The sequence below is a fragment of the Camelus ferus genome, chromosome 13 (assembly GCF_009834535.1).
Source record: "Camelus ferus isolate YT-003-E chromosome 13, BCGSAC_Cfer_1.0, whole genome shotgun sequence".
Classification (NCBI taxonomy): Eukaryota; Metazoa; Chordata; class Mammalia; order Artiodactyla; family Camelidae; genus Camelus; species Camelus ferus.
The window spans coordinates 28,022,860-28,036,126 of NC_045708.1; the positions used below are offsets into that span (position 1 = coordinate 28,022,860).

The 13,267-nt window shown below is 42.9% G+C and overlaps 1 protein-coding gene across 1 annotated transcript in view; it reads left to right on the forward strand.

Annotated features, from left to right (window-relative positions):
* MACF1 (microtubule actin crosslinking factor 1) overlaps positions 1-13,267 on the forward strand; it is a 311,201-nt gene that overhangs the window by 231,999 nt on the left and 65,935 nt on the right.

Below are 13,267 nucleotides of genomic sequence, written 5' to 3' on the forward strand. Positions count from 1 at the left end.
GGAGAAAGTTCAAACCCATTAGCCCACGTGTTTTCTTCTGGGAAACTCCCACACCTGTTCCAGTGGCAGGGTGGCCTCTCCTGCTTCACCACAAATGCTTCTCTTTCCTCTTCCATGGTTAAGCCTTTCCCTGCAGGCATGCTTCATTTATCTCATTTACTCGGATCCGGGTTCTTAGAATTAACAGTCTAACCAACTAAATGAGTTTTCTAGAAAACTGAAGCTTATCCCTTGAGGCTCCAAAATAGTTTTATGAAACTAGATTCTGGTTTATGTGAGAGTTATTTTAACTTTTATTTGCCTAATTTTCTAAACATTATATTGTGCATCAGTTTTTCTTTATGAGTCCAGGTTAACATTACTAAAAAGATTATGCTGTTCTCTACTATAGTGATATCCTCAAGGGCCTGAGAGACATTTGGGGCTGCTCGGTATTAAATGTTCCTAAATTACTGTGCAGATTGAGTTCTGTATTGAAGGCCTTGCTTAGGGCCTCTAATTGCTGTACTGGTTGGATTGGGTATTTGTGTGTGTATAAACGTGGCAGGGGCACTTTCCGCTCCCCCATCACCCTGATTTCGGGTATTATTTCTTACTGCTGTTGCTTTTCCCAGCTGTTGCTGGGTCTGCCTTGAGCAGTCTGTCCCTTCCTTCTGATCTTCGGTGAGCTAGAAAATGAAGTCAACAAGCCTGTTTAAATTACATTAAATTTGACTAAAATTTAAAAAGAGAGAACACAGGCAGGCATATATAGTGTTTGGATTTGAGGACAAGTAACTGTTTCCTTTCGTTTAATCTTTGGTTTCTAGAGACATTCTGAATTTTGATGTTGCTGGAAGATTTTAAGAAATGACTAGACGTTACCCTATTTTATTTGTATCCCAGCATGTAGTCTAGCAGCGCTCAGGGGTTCAGTAGCTGCTTAGATGCTTGTCACAGCAGACTTACTTCACTGATTTCTAAGACGCCTCCCACCACCAGTACTGCGGATATGAAGGCTGGGACCAGATACTGATCAGCTGGTCACCTGTAGTGTGTTTATCTGCAAAGAACCGGTGTTGACAAGGCAAGGCCGGAAGTGAGAGAAAGAGGATGGTGAAGTTGGGTACCCTGCGTGTGTCCTCCTCAGGTTGGGGATGCAGATCAGAAGCCTGGTTCCATGTCAAGGGCTTTGGGAAGAGTTTTTGCCTCCTCCCAACAAGGGTATTAAGTCAGGAGGGGAGGAGCCCAGTCCTGGCTGATCTCATGCTGAGCTCATGGGAAGTGAAAACAATGAGAGAGGGAAAGTCCCCTAGAGACTGAGTAAAGGGAAGGTCCTTTTGGACCCATTCTGAGGACTGAGTCATTTTCATGATCTGAGCCTTTAGTTCCTGGGTTAATGTGCTCTGTAGTCCAGCGGTAGACCAGATGCATACAGTGTGACTCTGCTTTCAGATTCAAATTGTTTTCAATAAGGAAAGGTCAGAGATGAACATAAAGAGTTAAAAACAGCATTAGCTTTAAGTTTTGAACCCTTTCTTATTATAATGGGATCATGTTATCAGCACAGAATCTGCTGAAGAGAATAGGGTATAAATCTGTGAGATGGAAGCATGGGGCTCTGCTTTGACCTAGCTCACTCCCCTGGATGGTCGGAAAAGGCAGATGAGTCAGGTCTGTGGAGAACCCTGGGCTCACTTGGGACTGTGCAACAGAAAGGCTGTTAGCCTGTGGGAAAAATTATTTTCTCCTGAAATGAATGTGAAAAACCGAGTCACTATTCCTAGGAAAGGCTTTTCCCTCAATTTCTTCTGAATAATTGATGGAATCTGGTCAGCCAGTGAGGACCTTTCAGATGGGTGAAGAGTCCTTTCCCACTAAACAGGCAAAGACCCCCAGCCTTCTGAGTTCGGCGCCTTCCTGGGTTCAGCGCCTTCCTGGGTTCAGCTCTCTATTGAAAGTAGAAACGAAGAAGCCATTCCAGAAATCACAGATGAGAATATTGAGTGTGTTTTCAGAAAACTGGAAGGAAAAGACTTTGGCTAATCTCTTCAGGAAATTCCGTTTTCCTGAACAAGAGTCTCTGATTATTGAGGAAAAGGAATTGTATATACATTCACAAGACTAACTAGAAAGGAGGGACCTTTATTTCACTGAAAGAATTCCCCTAGGGTGACCTTCCTAGTAAGGCAAGAAAAAGACTCAAAATTTGCAGAAGAAATCTGTGAAGTCTCTTGATAACAAGAGGCTTTCCTCATTTTGAAATTCCGTGTGTAGGTTTTGTAATCAAGAACTGAGATCATTCTGAGTCTTACACCAGCCCCTCCCTCACACCCCCATCACAAACCACGCTGGCTTCTCAGTCAGGAAGCGTGTGGAGGTTTTGGTTTTGGTGGCTGTGGGTGAGGCAGCAGGCTTCCTTAGGGCTCCTCTCAGTCCCGCTTCAGGTTGAGCGGAGCCCAGGGTCGGGGACTGCAAACACTTGCAGCGCCTGGCTGGAGACCTCTATCCTACTGTGAAGCCAGAGCAAGAAAGCCCCATAAACCTCTTCATTTGATTTTTTTATTTTTATTTATTTATTTTTTGCCTCACAGAAAGCAAGGTTAGGCTTCCCTGTGCAAACATGTGAACACTCAAGGAGGCCAAGGCCTGCTGCGGAGCTGAGTGACTGCCAGTTTGCACAAAGATGCTCACTCCTTCCTTTCAATAATTACAAAGATGGTATCAGCTCATCTGCATCTTTGCAGGTTAGATTTATCAGAGAAGAAAGCAAACAAGAGGCCAGCATTAGCTGCCTGCCCTTGGAGAGAAAGGGAATCACACGTGGTGTGACCTGTCTGTCACCTGAGGTTTAGGTACCTCCTGCTTTGCAGCAGCCAAGATAAGATGGGTAGACACCCCACCACCACCACCCACCATCCCTGCCTTGTGCTGACCCTTGGCCGGTCTTGGGTTTGGTTTTGTTTTCTTTTCTTTTCTTCTTTTCTTTTCTTTCTTTCTTCCTTAAACAAGGCTACTCCAATAGGAATTACTGGGGTGCAAGGAAGTAAAGAATGTCCTAGAACAGGGTTAGTTGGGCTGGATAATTCTTTATTGTGGGAACCATCCTGTGCATTGCAGGATGTTTAGAAGCATCCCTGATTTCCACCCACTAGATGCCAGTAGCAACCCTTCCCCAGTGTGACAACCAGAAATGCCTCTAGACATTGCCACATGTCCCCTAGAAAGCAAAACCTCCCTCAGTTGAGAACCAGTGCCCTGGGAGAAAAGTGCCATCTCTGTGTGGGAAAGTGAGGGCTCAGTTGGAAAGGTGCTTGTTGATTGAGTTAAATATTTATGCAGCGAGCCGCCTTCTGGTAATCTGATTATGACTCTGTCATAGCAACAACTGCCTGTAAATCAGCCTTGCTCTAGGCCAGGCCCTGAGTTCTTTATTTTTGCTGGTGCTAATCTGTGTCTGGTTTAAAAACGTCCTCGTCACTTTTCCTGGCATCTGCAGTTTCTTTTGCATAGAGTTGTTGATGCAGGTGTTCGGTTGATGGAGCGTTTCTGTGGAGAAGAGGAACTTCCTTTGTGGAAATACTTGAGGGAACGTCCTTGTTCTGTGCCTTTAAAGGGAGACTACAGTCAGTTGTTCTCAACCCAGGAGCTCACAGTTTGGGCTGCTGATATTTATAACCCTTCTGTGACCATCCTCCCTCTGCCCGCACCCCCCTCCCCGCATAGAATTCCAGTGCTCTGTAATAATCCTCTCCACCCGCACTGTAGCATCTGGGTGGGGAGAAGGTGAAGGAGCTTTTAAGATCCTTAAGTTTGCTTTGTGTTGAACTTCTTCCAGCCCCATTTTAAAGTATTGCCATTAGTATTTTAAATATCAGCAACACAAGCAAAATCCCAGGATTGCAACTGTTACATCATCTTAAAGGAGCCTCACACCTCAGTGAAAGTAGTAAAATCAAATGGAAGGGCATCAAGAAAGTGTTGATAGATTTCACAAAAATCTGTCTGGAAATTTTGATAGCAAGGACTGATTTTAAAGCAACAAACGAATATATCTTCAACCAGCAGGAAGGACTGAGACTGAGCAGTTCGATTTGAGTTTCCTGAAATGCTTCACATGTAGTATCAGCATGTGGTGTTTGCAACTAAGATTCATCATATGAAACGTGTGTCCGGAAAAACTAGAATTTACCCTATGCAGAATGTGTGTTTATTATTGAGTTTGGATTAGAGGACATGGTTGGAATAAGCAAAGACTTGCAGAACGGAGCTGTTTCTCGCTGGGTCTAGAAATGTGTGGTAAGTGGTCTCAGCCTTAGCCTTGGTCCTGGGCACTTTCCAGCTAGCTGGCTGGCACACGAGTCATAAGCAGTGAGCCTCTAGGAAGTGTGATGAGCTGCTTTCAAGGGCACATTGTTGTTAGAGGTGGTTTCCCAGGAATAAAATCAGTCCCACAGGGAGTCACGTCAGGTCACTGCACCGAAGTGTCACTGCACCAAAGGGCTATCTCCTGCCAGACAGACTCTTCCCAAGTCTCAGCTGTCCTGGTTGGAAAAACCTAGCTATGGGGAGAATGTGCTCCCTCCCCACCTTCCTTAATACTTTGCCCCTGCCACTACCGAGTGCTTTTCAAATACCAGCTTCTGGTATTGGCTGTGGCAGATTAATGGGATGCACTTTTTCCCTGGGCCTTCACAGGCTGTTTTCCTACCATCAGTACTGTGATTTGAAATGTATACCTTTCAGAACTTTGGCCACCCAGGGATGAGAATGAGTGCTGCAAGGTGATGGTCCATGGATCCTTCTGTGGGGTTTAGGAGGAAGGGGCTCCGTATTCCTTTCAGTCTATCCTCTCTGAGCACTTGCTCTTTGCCAGTGCTTGTGGTGAGAGCTGGGATCTCAGATGGTCTCTCGTTAACTGTGTAGTATGAGAAACAGGCACAAAGAATTGCGGTGGTGGTGATATAGTGGCAAGAACAGCAGGAGAGACTTAAGTCTAAACGATCTCCAGTCCTAACCACCACCACCCCCTGCAATAAATCAGACATTTAAAATCCCAGTTGCAGAAAAGAAAACTGAGATTTGAAAGCATTAAAGTAACTTGTTCAAGTCCCATAGCAAATAAATGATAGAGCTGGGGTTGGAAAGATCTGCTTGGCACCAAAGCTTTTGCTTGACCAGTGGCTCTCTCTGGGGGTGGGGGGAGCAGTTTTGGTCATCAGGGGACATTTGACAGTGTCTAGAGACATTTTTTATTGTCACGGCTAGGGAAGCTGCTGCTGGCATCTTGTGGGTGCTGCTAAACTTCCCATAATATTCAAGATAGCCTCTTACAGCAAAGAATTATTCAGCCTACTTATAGAAAGACAGGGGGTTTGATATTTTATGCTCTTCAGATTCCATGACAAGTAAGAGTTAAGTGATGAAATAGTTCCATTGTCTGGGGGAAGCATGGTTTTCCTCCCTTTTTTCAAAATTTAGTTAGGAGCAATGTTGCTTCTGAGAGTGACTTACACAAATCAGTTGGATCAGTTGGATCTTGGTGAACTAATTTGAGTAAGTGGCTAAAGAATTCTCTCCATGTTTGACCAGTCCCCACCCCACCCTGCCTGCCACAGGGCTCCTGCTGTGGAAGTCAATCAGCTGCGTATCTCAAGCTGCTTCCTGTAGGGTGTGTTATGGAATGGCATCAGCCCTGCACCAGCTGGGAGTACTGATCTCAGTGTGATTTTATCAGACTGTCTCTTTTGAGCCTTGCTATTTGGAACAAAGGATCCTCTGTTAGGAATGCGGGCAGCTAGTGTGATTGGACAGCCAGCATGTACGCACATGGTTCCCACGAAAAAAACAAACATAAATTATGCTGCAGCCTTCTAAAACTTGGGCCTCCAAGGTGGTTTTCCCTTAGCTTCTGTCTATGTTCACCCGTCTTTCTGTGAGTGCCTGTCACTCCCCCAGATCACTGCAGGAGCCATCTGATCTGATCGATTAAGTGGTGGCATCCTTCAGAACTGGTCTGTATCTGTGCCTCCACTCTTTTTCTTCTCCAGTCTTAGAAACTGCGTTTTTTAAACTCCACTATCTTTCCAGTCTTGTTTTCCTGTATAGACCATTCCATTGACTTATCCCAAACACTCCTTATTCATTTTACCTATTTGATTTTTAGCCACACCTAGAGGCTTAACTGAAGGTCCCATATCTCCACAAAACCTTCAGGATCCCCTCCAGCTCACTGTTTCTCCTATTCTCCTAAGTCACTTAATATGTGTAACTCATTTGGCCTTTATCATATACTGCCTAGTTCTGGCATTTTCTGATTATATGCATTGTCCTGTCTCATCTCAATATATCCATCTTGGTGTCCCTCAGAGTAGTTAGCATATGGGTATACATATAGTTGGAGATTAGTGAGTATTTGACTGATTGGGTGAATGCTCTTTATTTCTCATAAGCCATGTGAGCTCTAGGATTCAAAATGCTGTCTACTCTGTAACACTTGAGGCAAATCCTTGTGTGTCCTGAAAAATTCTAATCCTAGCCTGGATTCTTCACCTCTCCATCTTGCCTCTGGGCTCCCTTCTTTCTCTACTGGTTAGCATATTTTAAAGGAACACAATTTCATTTCAGTAATAGCCTGAACAAAGCAAAACTAAGAAATTTGCTACTTCAGATGCACTTGAAGAAAGCCAGGTTTTGAAATACTGTCTTGTAATTACTTTCTACTTTAGCGTCCTTGTCATTTACTCAACTAGTTGACAGCAAGAAGAGTCTTCATACTTCATTCAGCTTGCCATAATGAGAAAAACTAAATGTGAGTTTGAGTCAGAAATATCCAGCTTTGAATTCTGGTTCTATCATTTACTAGCTGAGTGACCTTGGGGGAAATTACTTAACCTCTCTGTATAGTTATTTCAACTATAAAATGTGAACCATGATAAATCCTGCCTTTAGAGTTTTTATGAAAATTAAATGAACTGATGTAGATGAAAACACTAGGCATATATTAAGTGCTCAATAAATGATAGTATCCTTTTGTTTTAAAAAAAAGAAAGTTCATCTAGACACACAAATTAGAATATTATGAAATCTTTTTAACAAGGAAAGTTATTCCTCTTGTGCCTCCAGGTGATCATTCTCCAGCACTAGATTAGATTAGCTCTTTTTCTTCTTGGAAAAATGGGAGTCATGAAGATAAAGTAAAATTAGTGTGATGACAGCAGTGAAACAGGTGGATGGACAAAAGAGCCTTCCCAAGCCGTTTTTCCTGGGGGACAAATGTTGTTTCCAACCCTCTACCAGTAATACACAGGCAGGTTTAGGTCATGACTCCTTAACACAGCTTTAAATATACTGTATGTACACATACATGCTATACATGGTTATTAATTTATTCATTCCTTTATATCAGAATTCCACAGCCAGCAAGTTTCTCTGAGACCATTCTGACCTTGGCTTATGTGCTCTTCAAATCAGTATTATTTTCATATCATTAACCAGAATTAACCAGAAGCCATTACCAGCTCTGTGACTTCCCCAGTCACTCAGAGTTACCCAGCAGATCAGCTTTAATGATCCCAGGGTCCTTGGCCTAATTAGCTTTTAGCATGGCCTATGTTATCTTCCTCTGTTGCCATACAATGGCAACTACCAAGTCAGCATCTTTGAGACAGATACCTCTTAACATTAATCAATCTTTAATTAAAACATTGAGATGTGAGGGGGGAAAATATCAGCTTAATTTCAGAGGAAGCAGCTTAAAAACACAGATATAATTGATCTCTCTGCCAAGCATATATATCAGATCAAGATGTTTTACAGAAAAGCTTTCAGCAGATACCTGTTACTGATATTTGGTTATGAGTATATTGAGTCAGGGGAAAAAGAAGATAAGAATTCAAAGAAATTGAACCTATCTTAGGTCTTCTCCAGCTTGAATTCATTGCATCCATTCGAGTGAACCATTTAATATCCCTCTCATCTTGCAATTTACTCCCAGCAGAAGAGCTCTGATTTTTGGTCTAATTCTTTAAACTCAAACCTAAGTTGTTTGTCAACAATGATAGGAATTGCTTTACTAACAAAATGAAAGAGAGCTTTCAAAAATCTCTTGCCTCTGAATTACTTATTTTACCTCTTTTTCTAATACTGGAGAGAGGACCTCTACAGCAAGATTCCTTGGAGAATCAACCTAGGGTCCTGTTTCATAGAAACAGCCAAGCAACTTTATGAAGTTACTTTGTGAAAGTTGTGAAGTCATGATGACCTAGCATTGGAAAGACGACTCTCAGTGTTAAGTGAAAGCCTGCATGGTCACTTTCTCAAGAAAGCCTCCCCTGAACCTCCAGGCCACATCGGGCCCTTGACGCATTCTCTCATAGCACTGTTTGCTTTTCTTTCAGAGTACTTATTGCAGTTGAACTAAAATGAATGTCTGTCTCCTTTATTAGAACGTAGCCTCCTAACCACATCTTGCCCATCACTCCCTCCCTTAGTGTCTGGCAGAGTTTAGGACACATAGTAGACCCCAATAAATATTTGTTAAACAAATGAAAAAAAAAATCAAGTCCTTATGAAATTGCTTCCCTTAAGAGAATGGAAAGAGGAGTCCAAAGACACAAAGGAAGACTGGCTAGAAAGGTAGCATCAGGATTGCACAGTGTCCTGGAGGCCACAAGCAGAGTCTCAGGAAGAGCGGATTGATACTTTCTCACTACTGCTTATCCTGAACCCCCTATAATCTGATCCAGCCCCCCTCCCTGCACTGAAACTGCTCTCTTGGAAGTACTCACTGACATCCTAGCTGCCAAGTCTAGTGGCCTTACCTAACTTTTGTCTTCCTCATTCATTATGCAGCATTTAACATCAGACCTTCTTTCTCAAAACCCTCCTGCCCATTTACTTCCTGACACTCTGCTCTCTCCGTTCTCTTCTCGGGCTGCTCTTCTGCTTTCTGTTTTGGTTTGTCTTCCTTCCCAACATGTGGTTCCTGAAATCCTGTCATCTGCCCTCTTCTTCTCTCTCTCTATGCTGAACCCCAGGCTGTCCCACCCCTCGCTGTTCTGTGTGAAAAGATTTCCACATCTGTATCTGCACCCTGAACTTCAGTCTTTCTGGGCACCTCCACACATGGTGGGTAGCCTTTGAGAACATCACACTCAGTATGCTCTGCATTGAATGTGTTATCTCCTTTGGTATTTCCTTCCTCCCTGCTGCTGTTTTACTGTACTGCTCTGCCTCCAGTCATCCAATCCTACAGCATTATTTAAAATTTATTTTCCTCTTAACCTCTACCTTCTATCTTGTCAGTTGCAAAGTCCAAATAGTCTGCCTCTGTGATTTCTTTCATAGCCCCTTCCTCATTTTCACGAGTCCAGGCTTTCATTACCTGTTGCCTAAACTGTGTGATCTTTCCAGGTGCTTATTCTACCTTCAGTCTTCATCTACGCTCTGTTCTATACATACTGATACCAATGCAGTTATCAGCAGATCTAAGCTCAAATCTTAAGAGCCTGGGTGTTTAATGGCTATGTTTCTTTAGACAAGTAAGTTTATCACCCCAAGCTTCATTTACAAATTAAGGATTTGGATTTTTGTAGTGCAATATATTAAGTAACAGCTGAATGAGCAGCCAGTCCCAAATTCTTAGGAAACTTTCCACACGTCACTCAGTAACTCTCGTAACCCCTTGGTAGGTTAAATATAAGTAAATCTTGCTGTAGTAATGGTGTTCTGAATAAAGCATAAGTTCATGCTTGGCATCCAAGGGCCTTGGTGCTACTTTCCATTCTGACCTTTCGTTTGTCCCTTGCATACACCCTGTAATATAAACCATGGAAATGTTGAATTTGCTTCTTTGGGGTCCCTATGTCTTTAGGTTTCCCGTCTCCAGTCCTTCATTTAGAAATCCGTGTCTTCACCATTTCTGTATATCCAAATCCTAATGAGTAAATGTGATTCCCTACATAAAGCCTTCCCCAAACCCCCTACCTCCCACTCTTCTGTCAGGTCTTTTCTCACTTGCAAAGCCCTATGTTTTCGTCATCACCACAGTCTTGGGGAGTGGCTAAAGAGGGATTAATGCATTGTCTTTTGGAAAGTCTGCAGGCAGGAAAGGGCTTACAGGGGTCATGAGAGTTCCTGCAGAGTGTGTGGAAAGTTTTCTCATGGGTTCAGGGAAACACGAGAGCTCAAATAGCATCAAAACCCTTAGAACAAGCTTCCTATCATGCTGCATTGCTTAATGAGCCATTTTGTAGCCATCTTTATGTAATAAAAGGGTGGTAGTGACTGACGCCCAGCAGGTACAAACTAATACAAACTAATACTGTGGAGTTTCCACTTGCCACTAAATAAACGCTTGTAAAGACTAGAGAGCCTAAGATGAAAGGCAGTTTGTAGATTTAAAATGTGCAAGATCCAACCAGTCTTCTGTATCCTCCTCCAGTCAGCCCTAATCTTTCGAGAGAGAGAGAGAGAGAGAGAGAGAGAGAGAGAGAGAGAGAGAGAGAGAAAGAGAGAGAGAGAGAAAGAGAGAAGTGGATGAAAAGGCATTATAGAATCTGAGGAAGTGTGGATCTGGGGTCTCCAGATTTTCCTAGGAGCTGGTGGTTTAAGTCTGAAGCAGACAAAGGCAGAGGGCCAGGCTCAAAACTTGGAAAGGGAGCTGTGCTGGGGTGTTAGGATACCCCACCTTGATGTTTTAATTAGGAGACAGCAGGAAGGGCCAGACTTTTCTTTCTTTTAAGTTCACCAAAGGAAAATCTGACACCAAATTTTGTTCTTAGCAATTTCAAAATGAGTAGAGATTTCTTTGAACTCCGTAATCAACCAACTGGAAACTAACTTGAAATTTGGCTTCAGCACATATATTGGTGTTAAGGGAGTAGGGGAAGCATCCAAAGAGGTTCCCTGGAGCTCCCTGTCCTTCTCTTTTATTTTTTGTACTTCTTTTTTAAAACTTTACACACAGCATGTGAAATGAACAGATGCTTTTTTTTTTTTTTTTGGTTGTGGGAGCTATCAGGGTAATGAGAAGTTGAAGGCTGTATCAGGTATTTATTTCAGTCACTAAGATGGCTATTGGCAGAGTTCCACATACCAAAACTAAGGAGAAACTCATGAACAGATAGAAAATAAGACACGGAGGAAAGAAACCTTTTGCTGACTTTCTTTCTAAACACGAACTGATTAAAAAAGCAAAGCAATGTTTCCAGCGGGGTGGCGATGGTGTGCAGGAGGAATTGGTTGACTTTATGTAATCCTTTCTGTAAGGCTATGATTGAACTGTAGGGAGATTTCTCTGTAATAGTCTCCTAACACGCTAGTCAGAGAGGGTGTGACTTAAGCTGATAAGTAATTTGAATCTGAATTTCATAGTTGCTAAAATGTTCCACTTATTTATTTGCATTATAATAATGGAGCACTGGTGAGAGTGGTGAAAATAAGGTAGATAGGTGTGGGAGGGATTAAAAACAGATTGAATTGATTGGCAGCTGACTTGATGAGGAAACAGGAAAGGAATTTCTGGCCATGAGGTCTGTGATTCCACATCAAGATCATTCTTTATAATAGAATAACCACCCACCCTTAGTCCAGAGCCAGAATTCCTCAGATTCTTCCAACCAGAGGGCCCCTGGCACACTAAACAGTCTCTTGTGATATCTGAACACATAAGTGAGTGTATTTGGCCAGGGGAGATTTGCTAGTGAAATTGATCTTGGGTTTTTCCAGTTGTAGTTAATAATTAAATGAAAATTAAAACTCAGATTCCCTGAAATTAAGTTAAGTATCAGATCTGTAGAGTTAATCAAGCCTTCCGATCACAGTGCATTAGAGTTGAAAGAGACCTTAAAATTCATCTTGAACACACTGATAGAGGACTTGTAAACCTCTCTCGTCAAATCTCTGCCAAGTGATTGCTTGAATTTCTGCTCAGACACCTCCAGGGTCAGGAAAGTCATCCTTTTAAGGGACATCCTATTCTTTGAATATCTGTGAGAAAGCTCTTTGTTGCTTTGAAATCTGCCCTTGGATCTCAGTGTGCCAGCTTAAAGAGACATCCAGAACAAGCTTCCATCCTCCCACATCCCAGTGCTTTAGATACTTCATGTTCATATTTGCCTAGAACTTTCTCTAGGTCAATCATCCTTGGTTCTTTCTGCTATTTGTTCCTCAGAGAACAGGGTTTCTAGTGTCTTGCAGTGTAGGACCAGGAGGACTCAGGATTCTAGGGCAGCTCTTTTAAAAGTTTTAGAACTAAAAGATAGTAAAGTTAGAGAGGCTGTCAAGACAATCTAGTCTGCACCCCCACCCCCCCGTTTGGTTTACAGATGAATAGAGAATCTTTTGGATTTGAGTGGGCAGAAATTGATCAGCAGCCTCTTTGGAAGTGAGAAATGAAGTGTAAAACATTTTGCCAGTGAAAGGTCTTTTAGTTGCTTAATTCTGATCACAGGCTTCAGCTGACACCTCATTTTTGCCAAGGACCTCTCTGGCTCCCTAAGTGAGCCTAAGCTCAGCTCAGGGTTTCACTGCCAGATCTCCATACACCAATGATTGGCTTCACTTACTGTTTGTGTAAAGGATGGAAATAACTTTTCTGTAAGTTTTACCATCTATATTGACCACATGGTTCAACAGATTCAGAAATTTTAATAGACTTTCTTTTGTTCCTTCATAAAAACCAGAAAATGACCATCACAAAGGGAGCAGAGTATTGCACCCCTTCATAAATGCAGCTTCCTCTGGTGGACAGTTTCCTGGGTTGCCCTTTGTACTTTCTTTGTTTAATGGTCACCAGGTGACTAGATGGCTTTTCTGAAAGCCAAAAAGCTGTGGACGGGACTGTGGGCCACTTTTCTCTAATATTTTCCATCTTGAGGCTTGAAATACAGACCCATGCTTTTCAGCTGGCCCCAAGGAGCTCAGGTTTCTTTGGGTGTGCCCAGCAATAAAGGAGCCCAGGTGTTTGGGTGCTGCCTGTATCTCCGCTGCCGCTACCCCCGACCCCGCCCCCCGCCACAATTTTCTATTCTTCACCCATCAACACCATTTGGGTCTGTAGGCAAAAAAATCCTGGTGGGGGGATGGACCAAGACCTGATGTACGTCAGAAGCGGGAGAGAAGGTGTCTGGAGTGTATCCAATAACTTGGTAGGAATTCAAGTGCCGGGTTTAAGGCTGGAGTGTTCTTGGGCCCGGCAGGGGGGCGCTAAAGGTGACATTGGAGGAACTAGGGACACCCCTTTGGCAGCAGAGCTGGAGCCGGAAGCGATGCAAGCGGCATCGCT